General features: G+C 47.5%; 1 protein-coding gene and 1 long non-coding RNA gene across 3 annotated transcripts in view; one reads left to right on the top strand and one right to left on the bottom strand.

Annotated features, from left to right (window-relative positions):
- The window catches only part of MEGF6 (multiple EGF like domains 6), a 372940-nt gene that overhangs the window by 191076 nt on the left and 157755 nt on the right, over positions 1-24109 (top strand). The window lies entirely within an intron of this gene.
- LOC146041908 (uncharacterized) overlaps positions 1-24109 on the bottom strand; it is a 30944-nt gene that overhangs the window by 3103 nt on the left and 3732 nt on the right. The window contains exon 2 of the long non-coding RNA XR_014463660.1: positions 3669-3834. This is a non-coding gene — a long non-coding RNA (uncharacterized LOC146041908). The remainder of the gene's footprint in view (positions 1-3668; positions 3835-24109) is intronic.

The raw sequence follows: 24109 nt of genomic DNA, 5'->3' as shown, positions 1-24109 counted from the left end.
AGGTTTAAGCACTTAGAAGGGCAGTTTAGATTTAGAATGTGGGGCCAGCTTTAGGCGTTGGCGCATTGATGGGGACAGTTAGGCTGCAGATAAGGCAGAGTTGGGGGGGGTGCATCCTTCTGGATGCTGGCGTTGATATTCTGATTGCCTGCATCCTGACAGCCAGTGTACATCGGATATACATACACACACACAATATACAGTACATACATATATATGTGCGTGTGTGTATATTTATATATGTCTTGATAAAGTGGTGGTACGTTGACATTTAAGACTGCATTAAGACACACTCTGACAGACTGATCCGCTGTCCTGCTGCTCAGTGTCAGTCTGACTGCAAGTTTGATGAGCAGGCAGATGTGCGGCAGCAGCACTGGGGGTAGCAGGCGGTGGGGGTAGCGGGCATCGCCAAATTTTTTTGGCCAATTTCGAAAATGGCTACGGCCAGCCAATCATAGCTTGCCACATCATCGCCCTTCCCCCTGGAGCTGGCTGTTATTGCCAGCAGGAGACAGGGGGCAGGCAGTCGCAGGGGCAAATGCAGGATTTTCAGAAGGGGGTTTCCAGAGGGGCGGAGCAAAGCACAGAGATGGACACTTAGGTGACCCAGTATATGCCGGGTCAGTTCAAGTATTATAGATAGACCAAAGTATATAAATAATATATATATATATATATATATATACACACACATATATATACACACTCAGGGGCATCAACAGCAGTGTAGGCCCCTGGGCATACCAATGTATCCTCCAGCGGTAGGGGTGGGGGAAGCTTTGATGTCCCACGGGTGGTAGGGGGTATTATATCAAACGCTCTGCATGTAGGGCCTGGATCAGTAATTTCCACTAATTACCCCTTTACTGCACAGATGGTGGGAGATGGGGTGGGAGAAGGGGGCATTGGGCTGAATGAAGGGGCCCTGATACATAAATTACAGGGTGGTAGAGGATGATTAATATGCAGAGGAGGGGTGTATAGGGGAGTGGGCTTATTATTCATAATTTTCTGGTGGGAGGACAGCTTGCTTGACTGCAGATATCTCCAGTTCACGGAAATAGATTTCTTAGATTTTAATGAAATTAAAAACTAGAGAATCCCACCTACCAAATTGGGGACTAGGGGATCATAGTTCAGGAAGCAGAGCAATCTGCCAACGAGTATATAACACTACATACCAGGTGTGTGGAGCTGGAGCAGTAATCAGCTGCTGGAAGGCTGATATCTCTGGTTCTGGGAACAGTAGAGACAAGCTACTAGTGTTTTTCAAAGGGGGAGAGTCCCAGCTTTTGGAATATACCCTCAGAAAAACTCTACGTCAGACAGAACCTGAAATATCTGACTGGGAAGAGCAATTAACAGGCTTGGATGGGGACCACTGCTTTGAAGTCAGACATCTCCGGTTCCCAAGGGCCGATTTTTTAAATTCTTGTACCCATGGAAAGAGGGGAACCTCAGCTTTCAGGCTTAGGCCCTTAGACCCATGTGGGGTTTTCTGCGTACTCAGAAACCCCCCCTGCGTGCGCTACTGAGTCTGACGGCAGAGAAGGAGCAGAGAGCTCCTGAGGACGCCGGAGTCACAGGTGGCGGCGGCCATGCAAAAGAGATTAAAAGGAAAGAAGAAAGAAGATGCAGTTTAATAAAATATATATTTTTTAAAACAGTTTGTGTTTTTATTTCCTCTACAGGGGGGTCTATAGATACCAGCGGGCGTTTAATGCTCCACATGTTGGTAACTGTGGTTCTCCCAAGTACCAGCATGTGGGGCAGGCATGCTGGGACTTGTAATCCCACTGTTAAGGATAATATATCTTTTTTAAACCAGTTATCAACCCCACACCCACCACACAGGGGTGCGGGGGGGATAGCACCAGGCTTCAGCCCAAGATTAAGGTGGCCTGGAGAGGGGGTATGAATTTAAATTTTGGGGGGGAGGGACCTCCTCAAAAACTCCTGGCCTGGAATGACTAGTTAGGGCCCATGGGACCCCGCCAAGCGTTTCCCCTGGCTATGGCATTACACCTCCTGCTAGTAGAGCCTGGTGCTGGTTCTTCAAATACGGGGCACCCCAACTTGTCCCCAGTATTTTGGGAACCAGGCTGGCTCCAAAAGCCTGTTGTGGGGACAGGAATGGTTGCGGGTGCCTCACCAGCCATTAACCTTACCGCACACCGCTGGGCTATGGAGGCACCAGCCTCTGGGCTACAAGCCCTGAATGGGGGCCTGCATGTACAGAAGCACTTGTGTGGTTCACAGATCCAAATGGGACCTCTGCTCTTCTCATGGAGCTCTGTGGTGCACCTGCATAGTTATCTGGCTGTATCCCAGGAGCCCTGCTAACACCTGTAATACGGGACAGGACGGCTCCTTCCAGGTACCACTCAGCCTGTGCTGCAGCAAGTGACGGAGCACCCACATAGTTATCTGGCTGTATCCCAGGAGCCCTGCTAACACCTGTAATACGGGTCAGGACGGCTCTTTCCAGGTACCACTCAGCCTGTGCTGCAGCAAGTGACGGAGCAGCCGCATAGTTATCTGGCTGTATCCAAGGAGCCCTGCTAACACCTGTAATACGGGTCAGGACGGCTCTTTCCAGGTACCACTCAGCCTGTGCTGCAGCAAGTGACCGAGCAGCCGCATAGTAATCTGGCTGTATCCCAGGAGCCCTGCTAATACCTGTAATACGGGACAGGACGGCTCCTTCCAGGCATAGGCGTGCGCAGCACATTTTATTAGGGGGTGCACCATCAAAGGGGTGTGCATAGCTCCACCTATTGGGCGTGTCTAACACCACCAATCAGCCGTGTCTACCATTATCTATTGGCACTCGCTACAATATATCTCAGCCACAACATAATCTTCTGCCTATTTCAGTTTTAATCTTCTAATTACTCTGTGTAACAGTACATGCAAATAATGTCACAAACATATATGGATGACGCAGGTATGTAGGGATATGACAATGGTCTAGTACAATTAACAATGCAAAACACACATTATTGATTGATAGGTGCTTCTTTTAATGGAATACAGTTCTAAAAAGCAAAAGTCTTTTGCTGGTATTGCTAGTGGCAGAGGTGTTCATAAGGGTGGGCACAGCATTAGGGGGTGCCTGTGCACCCCTAACACTCAATGTGCGCACACCTATGCTTCCAGGTACCACTCAGCCTGTGCTGCAGCAAGTGATGGTGCACCCGCATAGTTATCTGGCTGTATCCCAGGAGCCCTACTAACACCTGTAATACAGGACAGGACGGCTCCTTCCAGGTACCACTCAGCCTGTGCTGCAGCAAGTGACGGTGCTCCCGCATAGTTATCTGGCTGTATCCCAGGAGCCCTGCTAACACCTGTAATACAGGACAGGACGGCTCCTTCCAGGTACCACTCAGCCTGTGCTGCTGCAAGTGACGGTGCACCTGAATATGCATGAGTCTGATCCACCAGCCACTCTCTCATAGCGTAGCTGGAGCCCTGCCAATCCGCTGTGGGCTCCAGCACGCACGCACGCACGCACACACACACACACACACACACACACACAAACACAAACACACACACACACAAACACAATATTTGTTTTCTTTTTTTGTTAAGGAGGAGGGCGGCATTATCTCTAACTTTGTTGTAATGAACTTACGCCTCTGCACCTGGGGGAAGCTTACCTTCACTGATCAGGTACTCCAGAAGCTCTGCCACGACTGCCGCTGCGTCCTCTGTGACCAGAGTAGTATCCGGTTTAGTAGGAAGTCCGCCAGAAACATTGGGTACGGGAGGCTGCACGCTGGTGCAGTGCTTGGCCTCTCCATTAAGCCTCGCAGACTTGCCAGGCTGTAAGGACCAGAGGAAGAGACATCATGAGCTGTGACTACAGAACTCTCCACAGTACAAGCACTTTCTACCATGGAAGCAATAGAACAGATCAGGGCAGTGGAACCAGCTGTAACGTCACCATTGTGAATATATATATATATATATATATATATATATATATATATATATATATATATATATATATAGTAGACGATATGGCGTGCACACACTCTCTCATTCATTCGCCGGGGTGCCCGCTCCAATAGAAAGGTATGCAGTCACGAAAAAAGCTGCACACACCGGACTTGTCACAATGAAAAAACTTCAGCCAACCATATAGGTTATCAGCAACGTTTCGGGATTTTATTTCCCGCCCTCAGGCTTATACAAGTGTATATCTGGTATACATTAGGGAGGACACTGTCCTCACCCAAGGAGGCACAGGAGCCAGTACATCACTGCAAGGATTGCAGCTCTAAGACCTGAGTGACAGGTCCTTTCTCCATTATATATATTGCAAAAATGAGGTTGCCTGGCAATCATGCAATTGGCCATCGATAGTGTTAAACTATGCAATGGATGTCCATCGATACTTTTACCTATTGATTGTCATTCATTGGGGGAGATTCTCTAAGCTAAAAATGCGGTAAAAACCCAGATAACGGGTTTTTTACCGCATTTTGGGATGTTGTAAGCATCCCCCCGCCGGGTTCAAAATCTGACGATGCCCCATAGAAGCCAATGGGCTTCTACCGCAACCCTCCGCCGCCACGCGCCGACCCTCCACCACCCCGCATCGCCCCCTCCCCCCTTACCTGTGTCCGGGCAGCACAGAGCTGTGCTGCCCGGACCTGTGACCTCCTCCCTGCACTGATCCTCTTCCAGGTGCAGGGAGGAGGAGAGCCCGGCGCAGCAGCAGCGCCGGGTGTGTGAGCCTGAGGGAGGAAGGAGCCGCCGGGACCTGCTGGGACCCGGCGACTCTCACCGCAAAGGACAGCTTTTAACGCAAGAGCTGTCCTTTGCTATAATTATCGCATATGTTAGAACATATGCAATAATTATAATTGCGATGGGCGGCGAAGGGGGGCGGAGATTCTTAGAGAATCTCCCCCATTGTGTTTGAATACAGGGTGGGGCTTTGCAGCTGTTAGGGGTGGAGCTATGCTAGGCACTTTCAAAAAAACAAAACAAAAGGAAAACATCAGTTTTGCTGTGCCATCGATGGAGGGAACCCATCTGGTTGTCCCCCATCGATGGCAAAAGTATTCAGCTGCTGCAATCTGAGCTCTCAGGTGATTGGCAGATAATTGGCAGCATGCCAAAAGGAGAATAGTTACATTTGCAGAACTGCAGGGAGAATGGATGGCCATCGTTGCCATTGCCATCGATGGCAATTCTGCAACTGGCCATCGAAAGTGTTAAACTATGCTATGGATGACCATCGATATTTTTACATATCGATGGTCATCCATTGTGTTTGTTTGATTGGCCTGTGGGCCAATCAAAACACGGGGGTGGGCTTCACGGGTGTCGGGGGCGGAGCTATGCTCACTGTCCCGGCACTTAAAAAAACAAAAACATCGTTTTGCTGTTCCATCGACGGAGGCAAACCATCTTATTCTCTCCCATCGATGGCTAAAGTATTCGACATCGGCCATGAACCATCGAGGATTTCGAATCATCGATGGTCAATGGCCATCCCTAGCAGGGAGGGAGCAATAACTCCTGTATAGGAGGGAATCCACATTACATGCAATGCTGACATATCTGAGCTCACAGAACACATGGGATAGACATGGCAAAGAGGCAAAACTCATACTTGTCTACTCTTCCAGATAGGCCAGGAGACTCCCATAAATCCCTTATAGCCCCCAGGACAGCAGGTAAGTCTCCCGCAATGCCTTGCCCCTCCTGCCAGCACTTCCCCACTTAGTCTGCTGAGCCCCCTTACCCATGTAAAGTGGGTGGGGCAATGACGTGATACATACCTTCAACTTGACCCAAACAATCAAATGCTCTATTCTTGAATGAACATCGGTGTGGTTGCGGTATCGATGGTGATATTGCTTGTAGTCATCGATGGTAGCCATCTACAGTGTGTAACTGTGGTTTCACCAGCCAATGGTCATCCCTTTTATGTGACAGACTGGCTCATGGACAAATCAGTACCATGGGCAGGGCATCACAGGTGTTATGTTGCACCATCGATCGATGGCAAACCATCTGATTCTCCCCCATCGATGGCAAAAATGTTTTATTCTACATCAGCCATAATCCATCAATCACAATGAATCATCGATGGTTGTTGGCCATCCTACTCTTATTTTATGGTTGCTATCACCTTTCTTAACAAGTAACTAGTTAAACCTAGGTGACAGCAATCATAATATCAGAGGGGAGCCCAGGAACAGAGCATTGAGTCCCTCCTGGAATGGGTCATGTTGGGAGAAACCCCCCCTCTTACATTCTGCGTTTCCCCTGGTATGAGGGTCACCAGCAGGGGTGCCAGATCATCACTTTAATAAGTGCACATATGAATTACACAGGTCCCAGGGGTCAGAGGTTATAACAACTGTCATTACATCCAATAAACAGTCAAGATTTTTTCACACAGTTTCTGGGACTAAACTTGACTGCTCATTGGACATAATAAAAGTTGGTATTAACTCTGACTCCTGGGACCTGTGTATTTCATATGTGCGCTTATTACAGGGATGATCTGACAACCCTGGTCACCATGGCGCATGGGCAGTTAGTGGCAGTTAGTCAGGCAGGAGGCAGCACCTGGCAGGAGAAGGAGCACACAGCCAAACATGGGAGAGGGGTCTCCAGATGGGACCGTGCGACAGCAGCAGAAGTGCTGCCGAACTACAAAGCCCAGCAAGGTGGGGTGATAGACGCTTCAGTGCTGATAATGTGAGATCCTGTGAGGCTAATGGTGAAATGTGAGTGTTACTACACAACATGACCACATTATATACCTCTAATACTACATCCAGGGAGCGTTACCCACTCATGTACCCCTAATGCTACATACAGGGAGCATCACCCACCCATGTACCCCTTAATGCTACATCCAGGGAGCATCACCCACCCATGTCCCTATCATGCTACATAAAGGGAGAGTCACCCACCCATGTACCCCTAATGCTACATAAAAATAATGTGCCATCTGGTGGTCGCCAGCATGCAAAACACTTTAATTCCCCCTATGGATGTTCAAAACAAGTAACAAAAAAAGAAAGTAAAGAAATTAATACACATTGAGAATAACAATGCAATATACCTATCCCCCATATTTAGGCTACAGAACTGGACAAATCACCCCCATATCTTGCCCAGAAACGCCCAATATCAGGTGAGCTCCCCCTATGGGGGCCTGTGATAATCCTCTATATGTTATGTACAAACCATAAATATAACAGCGCACTTACCTTCCTGCTGGGTGCAGGGATGCACATTTTACTGCACAGACAGCCCATTATGTCACTATATTAGGCAAATAATCCCAAAAATTAGAGATAAAGCACACCAGAAAAAATAAGCTTCTTCTCCTGGTGCTGCCAGAAAGTCTTCTGCCACAGGGCCCTTGTGATGTCATAATGATGTCATAGAACAAGATGGCCGCTATGCAGATAAAATTTAAGAGTCTCATATTGTGTTTATGGATAAGTGGTGCAAACCTATGGATTTACAATTCAGCGGTTTGGAGAGTAATTGGCGGGTGGATGAAGGCGATATGTGACCATTTTAATAAAAATGTGTTTTTATAATGGAGGAAAGTTTTATGTCCTATTGACAACAATGTTATTGTACATGTTGGTAATTTACTGATATATTTTGTGTATAAAAGCTTATGTCCAATTCTTACTTCCCTGCTAGTGGGTATTACTGTATATATCTCAGTGTCTTCTAACCATAACATAACACTGTCATACACTCGCCTCTATATACTGATACAAAATTGGGATATGTGTAGCAGTTTTACAGTTGGTAAAAGCAGCAAAAAGTAGGGATAATACAGTTACTAAAAGGGCGACAGAGAAATGGGGGCGTAGCCCGAGACTAAAGGTGCCCATACACTAGTAAGATTTATCTTCAGATCTGGCTGGTTGGAACAAAAACATGGTTATGGATGAGTGACAGTTAGTCAGTTTTCCAGCATTTCCAAGCAAATGGTCAACTGTCATGTGCTCTCATCCATAACCATGTTTTTGTTCCAACCAGCCAGATAAATCTACGTGTGTATGGCCACCATTAGACTCTGTGACTCCTCCCATGAGCTGTGAACCCACCACTATGAGCAGTGACCCCACCCCCTTTTTGGCACATGTATATGCTGTTGATTAAGGAGGTAACAAAAATTATTAGTTTTTACTAATTAGTAATTAATATTGCCCCCATTGTAATTAGTTTTACCATGGGGGCAATATTATTTACTTACATTTGTAATAAAGTTCCTGCCCTTAGTATATGTCGCTGACAATCGCACAGTACCCTGCCTGTATTCATGTGAAATGGGTGTAATTCTCAGTATATGTCGCTGACAATCGCACAGGACCCTGTCTGTATTCATGTGAAATGGGTGTAATTCTCAGTATATGTCACTGACAATCGCACAGGACCCTGTCTGTATTCATGTGAAATGGGTGTAATTCTCAGTATATGTCACTGACAATCGCACAGGACCCTGTCTGTATTCATGTGAAATGGGTGTAATTCTCAGTATATGTCACTGACAATCGCACAGGACCCTGTCTGTATTCATGTGAAATGGGTGTAATTCTCAGTATATGTCACTGACAATCGCACAGGACCCTGTCTGTATTCATGTGAAATGGGTGTAATTCTCAGTATATGTCACTGACAATCGCACAGGACCCTGTCTGTATTCATGTGAAATGGGTGTAATTCTCAGTATATGTCACTGACAATCGCACAGGACCCTGTCTGTAATCATGTGAAATGGGTGTAATTCTCAGTATATGTCACTGACAATCGCACAGGACCCTGTCTGTATTCATGTGAAATGGGTGTAATTCTCAGTATATGTCACTGACAATCGCACAGGACCCTGTCTGTATTCATGTGAAATGGGTGTAATTCTCAGTATATGTCACTGACAATCGCACAGGACCCTGTCTGTAATCATGTGAAATGGGTGTAATTCTCAGTATATGTCGCTGACAATCGCACAGTACCCTGTCTGTATTCATGTGAAATGGGTGTAATTCTCAGTATATGTCACTGACAATTGCACAGTACCACTTCTGTAATCATGTGCAATAGATTTAGTTCTCATATGGGTTGAGATCATTTGTGCTACAGCATGATGGTCGACAGTCATTAGGTCAACACCATTATGTCGACATGGGAAAAGGTCGACATGAATCTAGGTCGACGTGGAAAAAGATCGACATGGCTCTAGGTCGAAACGTCATTAGTTCGACAGGTCATTAGTTGGACAGTGTCTAGGTCGACAGTCAAAAGGTCGATATGGGGTTTTTCGCTGTTTTTTGATCCGAATGTCAACGGACACAGTTTAAAGTGCACCGCATCCCCTTGCATCGCTTGCTGTGCTCGCAATGCTTCGGGGATGGTGTCTCGCTGCGCTCGGCACACTATTTTATTCTCCCACCATGCCCTAGTGGATGGTAGGGCATGAAATACTGCCTGGCGGCACATGTCGGCTCAAAACATCGTGAAAAACCCCATGTCGACCTTTTTACTATCGACCGAAACACTGTCCAACTAATGACTTTTCGACGAAGAACCATGTCGACCTTTTCCCATGTTGACCTAATGATGTCGACCATCATGCTATAGACCAAATGACCACATCCCCTCGGTAAATGTCACTGACAGCTGCACAGTACCACTCATGTATTCCTGTGCAATGGGTGTAATTAGCATTATATTTCATTATATTTTGCACAGTACCACTTCATGTAACAATGGGGCGGGTGGAGTATACAGCATTATAGAAGTGGTACTATGCAGCTGTCAGTGGTGCTTACTGGGAATTACACCCATTATACAGGAATATAGAAGTGGCACTGTATAATGTATAGGAGTATATAGTAAAGTGCTGCTGGTCTGTGGTTCCAGCTCCCAGCTTGGCTTCTGCAGATATCAGCAACACTGTAACTATGGGAGACAGCGGCAGAGATTAACCCAGGGTTGCTGACTTTAACATTCTCCTCTCCGGGCCCGGAGAGGAGAGTTTCAGCAGCCGCTCATGGGGGCGGGGCTTACGAGTGACATCACTAAGCCCCGCCCCCATGCTGTTAAAGCAGCGAATTCACGGATCTCCATGGAGGGGGCGGGGCTAAAATGACACGATTGTGCCGTTTTAGCTCCGCCCCATCCTCTGAGACCCGATGATTGCGGCATTTTAATGCCGCGATCCGGGGGTCAGCGGGGGTCCCCCCTGAATTCGGGAGGGTTGCCCACCCTTCCGGGGGCCCGGAGGGGGTACCCGATTTTCGGGAGACTCCCGGAAATTCCGGGAGGGTCGGCAACCCTGGATTAACCCCTTCTGTGACAGCTGCACCGGGATCCTAGTATCAGGGCTCAATATATATAGCATGCCCCTATATACACAGTCACATACCTCCCAACTTTCTGAAGTCTAGAATAGGGACACTCGCGCGAAGCCACGCGAGCGCCCAAAAAGGGGCGTGGCGTATGCAAATGAGGGCACGGCTTATGCAAATTAGGTCGCACCCTCGTTTTCGGCCACGAATAGATGCAAACACAGCGTCTATTCTGTGAGATTGGGGGGGGGGACGCCCAACTGCCCCCCCCCCCCCCCGCAGCGGGACACTGCAGGCCGCGGGAAGGACGTTCCCGCGTTTAGCGGGACAGTTGGGAGGTATGCAGTCACTATATACAGAGCACAGCCAATACCACAGTACAGCACAGCACACAGCAGCGTGCCCCTATATACCCACTCACTGTATACAGAGCACAGCCAATCCCACAGTACAGTGCAGCACACAGCAGCGTGCCCCTATATGCACAGTCACTATATACAGAGCACAGCCAATACCACAGTACAGCATAGTACACAGCAGCGTGCCCCTATATACACAGTCACTGTATACAGAGCACAGCCAATACCACAGTACAGCACAGCACACAGCAGCGTGCCCCTATATACCCACTCACTGTATACAGAGCACAGCCAATCCCACAGTACAGTGCAGCACACAGCAGCATGCCCCTATATACACAGTCACTATATACAGAGCACAGCCAATACCACAGTACAGCATAGTACACAGCAGCGTGCCCCTATATACACAGTCACTGTATACAGAGCACAGCCAATACCACAGTACAGCACAGCACACAGCAGCGTGCCCCTATATACACAGTCACTATATACAGAGTACAGCCAATACCACAGCACACAGCAGCATGCCCTTTTATCAGAGACGTAGCTACGGTGGAGCCGGCGGAGCACATGCTCCAGGCGCGGTAATGTCACCAGACGCCGGAGCCGTGCACTCTGCTGCCGGTTACCCCGACCTGCTCTGCCCCCAGGAAGTTTGCTGCAGCAGAAGCCGACTGCCAGCGGCTGACTATAGCACGGGCGGCAGTGACAGGGCCCCCACCCGGCAGCAGCATACCGCCAAAGGAGGAAGTGATGGAGACACAACCCCCCTGCACCCGCCCAGCAGCAGCGCACTGCCTGCTAGGAGCACCATAGTGCCAGCGGCAGGTACAGGGCCAAGTCCCAGCAGCACGGTGCATAGCGGAAGATGTGACAGGAGACGCACAACCCCCACACACATCATCAGCGAGCTGCCCGCTAATAGGAGCATTATAGTGTTGGCGATAGTGACAGGGTCCCAGCCCGGCAGCAGCTCCAGGCCAGCACTAAGACAGTGGTAAGCTGACTTTTGTTGTTTGTTTGTTATGGTTCTGTGACCAGTGGTTCCCTGAAGTAACTCCCCAAAGATTGCCTGGCACTAAGGGGTAGCAGTGGGGGGACTTTGGGGTATACAGTATATGTATGGAGTCAGTATATTTATGTATATATGGATTGATGGATGTGGGAATCAGTGTATGTATGGACGTATATACAGGATGTATGTACTGTGTTTCTGTATGTATGTGGGAGGCAGTGTATGTACTGTATGTTGAAGGCAGTGCAGTGTATGTATGTGGGAGGCAGTGTATGGATGTATGAGGTAGGCAGTGTATGTATGTTGAAGGCAGTGCAGTGTATGTATGTTGTATGTATAAGGAATGTATGTATGTGGGTGGCATATGTATGTACAGTATGTATGTATGCATGTATGTATGTATGTATGTATGTATGTATGAGGAAGGCAGTGTATGTATGAGGAAGGCAGTGTATGACGGGATACCTATGATATCCTGGCTTTTAGAATGCTGGCGGTCAAAAGACTGACCCCGCCATCCTGAAACTGAGAATCATGACACGGGTTCTGTAGCACCCTTACCATCTTCCCCTACCCCTCCTAACCCTCCCTTGCATCAGCCTAACCCTTCCCATCCCCACTAGTGCATAAACCTAACCCACGCACCACACTTTCTAAACCTACCCCCCCCCCCCCCTTTGAAGTGTCTTAACCTAGTCCCACAGCCTAACCCTGGCCTTCCCCTACACCCGCAGCCTATCCATAATGTTCCCCTGCAGCCTAAGTTGCCCCACTAGTAGCTAAACTAGTCCCCCCTTTTCCCAGCCTTCCGCTTTCCGTATACTACCATTCAGGATGCCGTCTGTCAGTATGCAGTTCCATCTGAAGGCAGTCCTGATGCCAACGTTGGCATCAGGTACACTAGGATGCTGACTGTATGTATGTATTTATGTATGTTTGTATGTATGTGGGAGGCAGTGTATAGATATATACAGTAGATGGATGTGCTGTATATATAAGAAAGAAGGTGGATGAATGTACAGTATGTATGTATGTATGTGAGAAGCAGTGTATGTATGACTGTATGTATGAGAGCGTTTTAATAAAGAATAACTATTAAAAAATATATATATATTCACGAAGGAGTGGGTTATTTTCTGTGCCAACATTAAAATGCTGGCAACCCTTATCACACTTCTTGTGCAACAATAGACATGCTGACTTTAGTTGAGACCTGAGTTGGGGGCCCTTTCAAAAATTTGCTATGGGGCCCACAAAGTTCTAGTTACACCCCTGCCGCTGCAGCAGGAGCTGCGGTGCAAGCAGATTGCCGCGAGTACAGGCTCTGGCAGAAGACACTCTCGAATCCCCGCTGTCAATCTCCAGGACTGGAGAACGGACACGTGGCTGAAGGTAACTTAGCCACATAGCAAAGTTAGGAAGGAAAGTTAGGGGACGCACACTCCACCACTCCAGAGGAGTGTAAACATTGCAAACTAACTTTTAGTTTCTCAGGTCACATTCTTTTGTATACTGGTATTTTTCTTTTATTATTTATAACAATATTATTTTTATTTGTTCATTTTATTTTTATTTATATATTTTTTATTTGTTATATTTATTTTTTATTTATTTACTTTTTATTATTTACTTTTATTTAGTTTTGTCTATCACCTAGCGCTCCTAGCACCCAAAACCCTGCTAGCGCTGCCGCCCGCACTGCTATAGATGCCGGGATGTGAGTAACCCAGCCTCAGGAACTCTCAAGAGCGGTAAGCGCACACCCCGCTGAGAGCCTGCTGCTCATCTGACGATTTTACATCACTCACAGTCCACCTCGCAGCACTCCCACCTTCACTGTTCACCTCTCAAAACTCCCTCCTCCCTTCAATGTCCAACTCACAGCACGTCACACTTCAAAGTCCATTGCAAAGCACTCTCTGCTTCTTTACTGTCCTCATGGCACCGTTCGGTTCTTTTAATAACCATCTCTGGCTCAGTGTTTACTAGCAGCCAGTGCAATCATTTAATTTAATATTACTCGGCCAGCACCACAGAATTCGCTGGCATACAGCAGGTAATTAACCACCATCCACAGATCATAAGTCCTGCCAATACCGGACTGTGGTCACAATGGTTACCAGAGGTGTCAGGCCTATATAAAAGGGATAGTGCATTTGTTACTCTTCATCCTCACCTAGTAACTGAGTTAATAACTTTTAATCATCCCTCACATGGATAACCCTATTGATGCTAAATTGATGCATGTGGCTTTATGTGTAATGGGTATTACAAGTTTGCCAAAATGTGCAATGGGCAAAACGGTGTGTGGTATAATGTTAGGCCACGCCCCCTTTTCGCAGTGCAAGAGCATACTACAAATTGGGGAGGGGGGGGGGGGGAGCGCGAAACATGCCCTTGCTCCGGGCACTGTGGCACCTAGCTACACCACTGCCTTTTATACAGAGCACAGCCTGTACCACAGCACACAGCAGCGTACCCCTATATACACAGTAACTATATACAGAGCACAGCCAGTACCACAGCACAGCACATAGCAGCATGTCCCTATATTCACAGTGACTATATACAGAGCACAGCCAGTACCACAGCACACAGCAGCGTGCCCCTATATACCCCGTCAATATATACAGAGCACAGCCAGTACCACAGCACAGCACACAGCAGCGTGTCCCTATATTCACAGTGACTATATACAGAGCACAGCCAGTACCACAGCACACAGCAGCGTGACCCTATATACACAGTCACTATATACAGAACACGGTCAAAACCACAGCACAGCACAGTACACAGCAGCGTGCCCCTATATACACGGTCACTATATACAGAGCACAGCCAATACCACAGTACAGCACAGCACACAGCAGCGTGCCCCTATATACACAGTCACTATATACAGAGTACAGCCAATACCACAGTACAGCACAGCACACAGCAGCATGCCCCTAATAAGCTTGGGGACTTTGTGTTCTTTGTGATCAAGTGTAGGATATGAAATGAGTTTCATGTAGACACAGCTAACAGTACTTCAGTACGGCCATCGAACTTAGAAAAGGTACTGTATGTGCCGGAGATGTATCAAATCTAGGTAAGAGATAAGGTAGCAGCCAATCCCTCCTTCACTCCCTATGTCGACATAGACACCGTCTAAGTGTACTGCGTCCCCTCGCATGGCTTGCTGCGCTGGCCATGCTTCGGGCACGGTTCCTCGCTGTTCTCAGCACATTATTATATTCTCCCTTCACGCCGTAGTGGATGGTAGGGTATGACATACCGCCTGTCAGCTCAAAATTTTGATAAAACTGCATGTTGACCTTTTGACCCTGTTGACCAATAGTGGTTGACCTTTTGACTCTCGAGCTAGAGTCAATCTATTATGATTCCGGATACCAGCTGCATCGAGTATCCGCCAATTTGCAAGTGCGATATGCGTGGTGAGAATTGTATTGGGGATAGAGATGCGCACTCTGTGGCTTCTGATGTGTGTGGTGATCCTTTATACCAAGGTATAAATGTACTGTGAGACTGATGGTGCTGAAACAAATTCTCTTTATTGTAGCTGGTACAAGTAGGATAAAATGTCTATCAACAAAAGGTTGGGGTAGGGTGGGGGTGGTGACCCTGGGGGTGGGCGTCACTGGAACAGTGGTGCACTGTGGATCTCACTGATGTGTCTTCCACAGGCTATCACAGGCTCTGGTGTGTGTCGGCCTCCCTGTGTCGACCTGGGTGGGCTGGGGGACCAGTGGGGGCTCCGTGTGGGTATGAGCACCGAGGTCCTGCTGGTGGGTGGTGGGGGTTTGACTGTGGGGAACACTTGTGGGTGTGGGAAGAGGCACTTGGGCTGGGGGTCCACCGGCTGGAGTATCAGTCCGTGCAGATGTACAAGTTCCTGGTGGTCAAGGAAAGTGCTGGGTGGTACTGAGGGCTGGCGTCCCTAACCCTCCGGTGGTGCACCTGGACACTTACACGATACCCGGCAGTTGCTGCAGCGAAGGTGATCTCTGCCTCGCGTCCTCTTAGGTCTGGTGGTGAGAAGCGCGTACCAGTGCAGCATTTCTGAGTCAAGACTTTCTGCACCACCCCTTTAGTGCCTAACCGGTTACCCTACCCATCCCCGCAGCCTAAGCCTAACTATAGCTCCTTAGTGCCTAATCCCTCCCTTGTTGTGCCTAATGCTCTCCCCCAGCAGCCTAACCCTAACCTGCCCTGTGTCATACTTGTGTTCGGGATGCTGACAGTTGGGATTCTAGTGCCGGTGTCTAGTGGTGGTCTTCTCACAAGTGTCAGGATTCCAGGGCCGGTATTCCCACTGCCGGATTACTAAACGCCAGTAAACTGTCCGGATCCCCGATCTATGCTCATTACACATGAGGCCAAACAGTCATGGTCTGTGTGTCCTGCTAACCCCAATCACTGTTTGAACGATCTGAATTGTAAATTGCTGGTTCTGTGCAGATAAACTATCCGTAGATACGAGCCAGGGGATTAAGGGGCGTAGATGAAACAATTATCAATTGTTTTCACATTATTATTTATCTCAGTAATTATACATCAATGAATGTCGGGATGAGTGATAAGAGTCCTGGTAACAGCTATGCCCTGTCCTCACACCTATCAGCATGGTCAGCGATGAGAGGATGAGCTTCTGCCCAGTGTCTCTTTTGCCTGTGTTTGGGGAGCATCCGATAATCCGCTGATAATGTTACAGGTGCTGATGACATCCTCAGCTGTTGCTAGATATCAGGGTTACATTACAAGCTACTGTAATAAGCTTTTCTGCATTCAATAAATTCTCCAAATTGCAGTTCCCATTAAGAACCATGGGGCCCACAGTATTCTATGTTACTTTGCCTAATGCAGGAATGATTTCCAATACGTCCTGCACATTATGTGTGTGTTAAATATCCCTAATTACTTAATTTCCTTAAACCATGATTAAACAGATGTTTGTTGTTTAACGGTTCTGTGCTGCTGCAGAGGAGAACTCTTCTCCTCCGACTATATAACTCTCAGTCCGTGGCTTCCTGCTGCCTCCATTCCCCTCCTCACATCATGTCACTGCCTCCGCCACATGCAGCTCTGTCCTCACTTCAGGGCCGGTGCTAGGGTGTCCGGCGCCCTCCTGCAAACCATACATTTGCCCATACATTGCGCCCTTTCATATTGCCATTGCAACAAGCTGCAGCCCGATTGTGGGAGCGTATGCAACATGCGATCCTTTGGAGGATCTCAGGTGCATGTACATGTATGCATACACCATCTCATTGCTATGTCCGCAAAATGTTGCAGGCACTAAAGGTGCCCATACATGCTGCGAGAATCGCATACGTTATGGGCTAGATCCCATCGCACGGCATGCATGCAATGTGTGTGCGATGCGATCCGAAAGCAGTACAAAAAGTATGTGCAGCACATACTTTTTGTACTGTGAAATGCGATGCCTGCGGGAGTGCAAATCGCATCTCACGCTGCTATTGTAGCATGTATGGCCACCTTTAGGCACATAACCCAACCCATTATTTAAAAAGTGTCTAAATGTGTCTTAATATAAAAAAAATCTACAATTATTACAAAATTTGTTATAAACATGTATAATAAGACTCACTGTTCTTTTGCTGTTTAACTCTTGTGTAGTCCCTCCTCTTCTATCTGCGTAGGCAGGACGCCGAGGACGCCATTACACCCCACTCGTGACTGAGGGGGAAAGGAGGGGAGAGAAGGAGGAGATGGAAGAAGAGGGGAGGAGATAGAGGGGCCGGAGTGTTGAGGACTGGCAGTGGCACTGGCACAGCACACTGAGAAGAGTGAAGGAAGGGGAGGCGGCGCTGCTGCCTGTTGGTCATTTGTTTGGCAGCTGACGGGCAGGGAGCAATGGGTAGGGGCGGATCTGGACATGACATGTCATCCAGGTATTCACAGACAGCGCTACATGCCTCAGCGCAAGTGTCCGTGAGGAAGAGGGGGCAGGTAGCAGGAGGAGGACAGTGTGTGCGTTATGCAGGGAGCTGCTCAGCCTCCCCATACTGCCGTCCGCTGTCAGACAGGCACTGCGGGCGACTTGCAGGCTGTGTGCACTCGCAGTGGGAGCAGCTCTTTATACTGCCGCCTGCCCGCTGTCAGACAGGCGCGCAGGAGGCAGTGACAGTGAGGGCTGAGGCAGCTTTAGCAGAGCAGGGAGGGAGACAGCGCCTTTTCAGCATGGCACCTCCATGCTTTGCTGGAGCTGCTAAGTGGGTAGCGCCGGCCCTGCCTCACTTACACATAACCCATCTCCTGATATACTATGTGCTGCTGGGGGACCCTGCTCCTTCCACTATATAACTCCCCTCTCCTCCTCACATTGGGGGAAATTTACTAAGATGTGAGTTCTATTTCACATGTGATGTTGCTATGGGCAACCAATCAGATACTATCTACTATCTTCTAGAACAGGGCTGGGCAATTGCAGCCCTCCAGATGTTAGTGAACTACACATCCCTGGATGCTTTGCATTAGTTTTGCTATGTGGCCATGCTGAAACTGATGGAAGGCATGCTGGGATGTGTAGTTCATCAACATCTGGAGGGCCGCAATTGCCCATCCCTGTTCTAAAAGGTGCTAAATAAATAAGAAGTGGATTTTGATTGATTGCCCATAGCAACATCACATGGGAAATAGAACAAACATCTTAGTAAATTTCCCCCATTATGTCACTGGCCCTGTCACATGCAGTCCATCTCCTGATATACTCTGTGCTGCTGCAGAGGGTCACTCTTCTCCCACTATATAACTCTCAGGGCCGCAGAGATTGCAAATTTTTGTACCACCTTCTGGTGGCAGTCACTGAAGGTGGTACCACTCCTCTCGTACCTCCCTAACCCCCCACCCCTGGCTAATAATCAGCCACCCTGTGGGACCGGTACTATATAACCAACTTGATTTTTCTGCATTTTAGTCTCACACAAACCTGCAGGACAGGAACTAATTTATGTGATCACATGTATAATAAATATTTCATTTGTGTTGCCATAGGGACCAACCGGTCATAAGGACTCGGGCCCACCAAACTTTTAATGCAGTTCTGGAGGGACCTAGACAAATATAATGTAAAAATGAGGTCGCTGCTCAGTTTGTACCCACAGAGCCAAGGTCCAGTTAGGTGAGCGCCGAGCCACTCCTGACCTCGTTCTGCCATCTGGATGTTTGCTTTCCGCCAACGTAAAGTACAATGTCCAGGCCAAGATCTAATGATCCCTTTTCATTATAGGATCATGGTGGTCCTAAATCCCCCAATGAAAACATTTTATGCCCGTGTTTCCTCTTGCCTTTATGAGCTTCTGCCTCTCATTCTGTGTTAAATAAAAATCATATTTTGCCCGAGATTGTAAATCCTGAAAGTTGGGATTGTGTGAAATAGGAAACAGACACAACGAACGGATTCCCTTATGGAAGGAATTTGCCATGTTTATTGTTCCGAGCGTCCGTCTAGCTGAAGAAATGAATCTGGCTCTGATATTCGGAAGATCTGGAATGGGTATACATAAGCAGCCAGCACAATGGGGTCCATATTCACTCATTGGCTCATCTGTATGGAAATCTGGAATTTATAAGATGGGGGAGACTATTTTCTTAATGTTTTCTTTTGTACATGCGATATTTGCACGTACCGGCTGTACCATGTGAGGAAGGCCAGGTGCTCCCCTTCCCTGTTCTTTTTCTTCTATTTTACAAAATGATATGCAATTTTACATAATTGGGCATTTTTATATGCATTCTGTTTTTTACTATTGTCTTTCTCTGCCAGCTGCATTGCGTGCCTTCAATTTATTTAATTATTCTACGTTTAGAGACATTCCTTACAGATTGTAGATTGTAAGGGTTTGGGCAGACGTGCTCAGTGATCATGCAGCCAGTCCTCCTGGTGAGCGGTGTAATGTTAGGGGTCAGTGAATAACAGAGCTCCATACTCACAGGCCAATGAATTTGTATACGGACCTATACTTAGCATTACGGGGTTTCATTGTGGTATTTATGGTGCTGAAGGATGGGTTCTTTTTCTAAATTGTGCCTGGTGCAGATGGAATCAAGACTATCTTAATGTATAGTCTCACTAGGCCCCACAATTGTCAGGGGCTTTTTGAGCAGAGCTGGTGCCTACAAAGCTTATTATGGGGGGGCAGGTGGAGAAACCGGCTAAGCAGATCTGAGAATTACACACCCGGAGAGGCCAGGCAGCATTCTCTACTTCCCAGCCTGCAGCCAGACAGTGAATGGCTGTCAGCATGCTGATTGGTGGATGGCTGGTCCTATGGCCATGCTGACAGCTATTCACTGTAGGGATGGCATGGGACACAGGTTGAGTAAATTGACCAGGCCGCTTTCTCTTCTGCTTGCCCTGAGTCCAGGACCATGACCGTTACACTGTCTTATGTATTTGTAATGACATTACTCTCTGTTTTTGTCAGCCACCGCTCTCATGGTCTACCAATTGGTTATGTGTGAGTGGAGAGTGCTGGAGTGGGATGCTACAGATCCCTCTCCCTGTACTTTTAGAAAAGTGTAGCCTATATGCTACAATGGCTTTTCATTCCGAAGCTTGACATATTTGGCAAGAAAGCAGCTTCCATTGTTTTCTATGGGTGTTTTTGTAGCAAAAATTGACTGAACTGGAGGCGGAGCCTCCCTCGGTGCAGCCCAACCCTAACCCTCACTGTTATTTACTAACCCTATACCCCTAGTGAACATGGGCGTGGGGGGCCTGTACATTCATAGAGCCAGACAAGTTTTCAACCAGGCCAGACATGTTGGTGGCCAGATTGGACAGATCTGGTTGGCCGTTGCTCAGGGGGACGGGTGGTTACGGTTGTCCAGACAAATGGATTTAGTATGTACTATGGTTTCCTTGCATTTCTTCCAGCACTCTGAACTCCTTCTATTTATAATTGCTGTCATGTTGGGAAGTCAACAAAATATTCCAATCCGAGATGTAACTTGTATCATGTTTACAGACACGTTTTTCTAAAGTATTTAAACAAAGACCTTTCCCATGCGAAGGGATCCAGAGACGGAAGGACACATTAAAGCCTGTTACAGTGATCCCTATTAATCTAGATATATGTTGGCTAATTCCGCTGATATCGGGGAAGTGCTGTGTGGGAAAGCATTCCTCCTGTGTGCGGGAAGCGGATTCCCGTGTTGGGCAGGACACCAGCAGCTGGTTCATTTAGTCCTGACTTCATGACATGTGTACCCCCCCCCTGTGGATGGTTGGGATACCTGGCAGGTTAATTCCAGCAGTCCAGGATTTCTGGTTACATGAGGACAAATTATTTATTGTCAATAGAAACTGTAACTGCTACCGTGTAACACCGTATTAAAATGTTACCATGTCCTATTGATTGAGGTGCCCTAAGTTCCCCATAGTGTGTATGTACCCAGCTCCTAATGATGTGAACTTTGGGAGCAGATGTATATGCCACTTTACCCCCACCCCAAAAAAATAAATAAAAAAAAAATATATATATATATATTCCTATTTGGAATGCGGTCATCTATTAGAATGAACTTAGGTCTACAGTCATTAGGTCGACCCCACTAGGTCGACTGGCAGGAAGGTCGACCTGACTTAAGGTCGACATGGGCCAAGGTCGACATGACTTAAGGTCGAATTTGCATAAAGGTCGACATGAGGAAGGTCGACTGGTCATAAGGTCGACATGGGTTTTTCACTGTTTTTTGAGTCGACAGGCGGTATTTCATGCCCTACCATCCACTAGGGCGTGGTGGGAGAATAAAATAGTGTGCCGAGCGCAGCGAGGCACCGTGCCCGAAGCATGCGAGGGTCCGATTCTCATTGCCAACTGTGTCCATGTCGACTGTGTCGACATTCGGATAAAAAAACAGTGAAAACCCATGTCGACCTTATGACCAGTCGACCTTCCTCATGTCGACCTTTATGCAAATTCGACCTAAAGTCATGTCGACCTTGGCCCATGTCGACCTTAAGTCAGGTCGACCTTCCTGCCAGTCGACCTAGTGGGGTAGACCTAATGACTGTAGACCTAAATGCAGTCTGACGAATGATCCCATTCCATATATTTGTATTATAGTTGATAGAGTTAGTAGCAAACAGATGGGGGGGGGGGGGGGTGTCACTGATGGGTCTGGGGCAAAAGGTGGTTTGACGTTATGGCAAAATGGTGCAAGAAAGCAAAAGGACCTTTAACTGTCATTGTACATTATGTGGCCTTTCCAATGTGTTTAAGCCTAGTGTACAGTGGCGAAACGCGTTTTATATGATTTTCTATGCACATTTCCATTGGCCGAAGAAGGAGATTGGCTATAAGTCAATGGTTTTCATTGACCCATTGCATCACGAAAGATGGTGCATACCAGCAGCTGTCGCTATTAATGGCATTGGGCTGGATTTACTTGCCTAAATGTTAGATGTTTATACTGTCATGTCGTCACGTTGTGTAGGTTAGGTGTACTGACTCCAGCATGCCACAGGGTGGAGCTGGGCCTCAGCAAAGTATAGAGTAGGTTTTGGGTGGGGTATGGATCATTGGATAGACAGCAACTAGGTTGACAAGCATAAGGTCGACATGACTGAAGGTCGACATGCAGGAAGATAGACATGACTGAAGGTCGACACGGGTTAGGATAACAGGCTCATTAGGACACAGTCGACATGGACACTGAAACATAGCACTGCGTCCCCTCGCGCGGCTCGCTGTGTTCGCCATGCTTCGGGCTTGGTGCCTCGCTACGCTCAACACATTATTTTATTCTCCCACCACTCCATAGTGGATGGTAGGGCATGAAATGCCGCCTGTCGGCACATGTCGGTTCCAAAATAAACTGTGAAAAACCCCATGTCATCCTAATTCATGTGTGGACCTAATGACCCTATCGACCTAACCCATGTCAACCTTCAGTCATGTCGACCTTCAGTCATGTCAGTCTAGTGGTGTAGACCTAATGCTTGTAAACCTAGTAACCGTATCCCCTTGGGTGTATAAGAAACAGTGATTTTTACTGTGTATTTTTTGTTTTGTATTGTTCTTCAGCAGTCTGCTGGGACTTGTAGTTCAGCAATTTCCATCAAACAACAAATATCCTTTGCGGTCTTTAGCTTTTCCCAGTGATTTAGTGTAATACGGCCAAAGCCTGGTAAAGTGTTTCCCCGCTTCCACTATCAGCACCACGTGAGCGCAGACCATCTAAACTCTTGTTTGACCTTCGAAGCCAAGAGTGGGTTAGGCCCGGAAAATGATGTGGGCGACCCATACTTGGTTTCAAGGGTGCGCAGGATGACCAAAATGAAGACACTGGGCAGTTGTGTAGGCAAGGGCTGGGCGGCTAACCAGGGCAATGACCAGGGCAGGTGGAGAGATAGGGCGGTATTATCAGAGGGAGGGGCCTTCTTTTTCCCAACCCGCTTCCATGTCTTACAGCAAGGGAGGCAACCTGTAGCACTCCAACTATTGTGGAACTACACATACCAGCATTCCCTTTCACAGTTTTTGTGTTAGGGCATGCTGGGATGTGTAGTTCAACAGCAGCTAGAACCAGAAAAGGTGTCCATTCACTGCCAAGGTCTTCGCCGGGAGAATATCTTATAGGATTTGGTATATAGGTTGACAGTGTAAAAGTGATCAGTCAGTAGGTCGACACCAAAATGTGAACATTGTCAAAAGGTGGACGTGGCAATGGTCCACACATGAGAAAAAAAAAGACTTTTTCATACATCCACGTGGATTGGGAACGGTAAAGTGGAGTGGTAGAGTGAAGCACCTGGGCCAACGCTCGCCATGCAAATGTATGTGCTAAAGTAATCGGGGTCCATGTCGGCAGGTGTTGAAATTGATAACAAAAACAACTGTGAAGAACTCATTTCAAGCTTTTGTGTCTACCTTTTCCATGTCGTCACTGCTGCTTGTAGCAACCTTTTATCAGTGTCGACCTTGTGCATGTCTACATTTTGATGTCCTGTGATCCACACCCCCACGATATGTGGCGATAAGAAATGTTTATTTCCAGGAAGGGATGGCATTATTTTTTAATAGGCCCCACAGCGTCCAGGGCACAAAAACTCCTCCACTTTGTGACTGCCGGCGACTGTAGATTAGTAACGTGTTTTTTTCTGCTGATCAGCCTGGGGGATCATCCCTCCTTTCCTAATCTCGGCTGATAATAATATGCAGTGTTGTGGTGTGTTTATTACAAATCACACATGCTAATTGGCACTCGAGTCAAGAATTCATTTTCATTAATGGCTTTAAGAATCCCCATATTTCCAGTCTAATGTTGGAGACTGATTAAATCATCTGCCGGAGCTAAGTGGAGAGCATCGCTGCCTGGCAAGAGACAGAGGGCTGGGATCTCTGGGTACT

This window comes from Crinia signifera, chromosome 19, assembly GCF_055691185.1.
Source record: "Crinia signifera chromosome 19, ASM5569118v1, whole genome shotgun sequence".
In the NCBI taxonomy this organism is placed as follows: domain Eukaryota; kingdom Metazoa; phylum Chordata; class Amphibia; order Anura; family Myobatrachidae; genus Crinia; species Crinia signifera.
The sequence above is the reverse complement of the archived record's forward strand: the minus strand, read 5'-3'. Positions and strand labels throughout refer to the sequence as shown.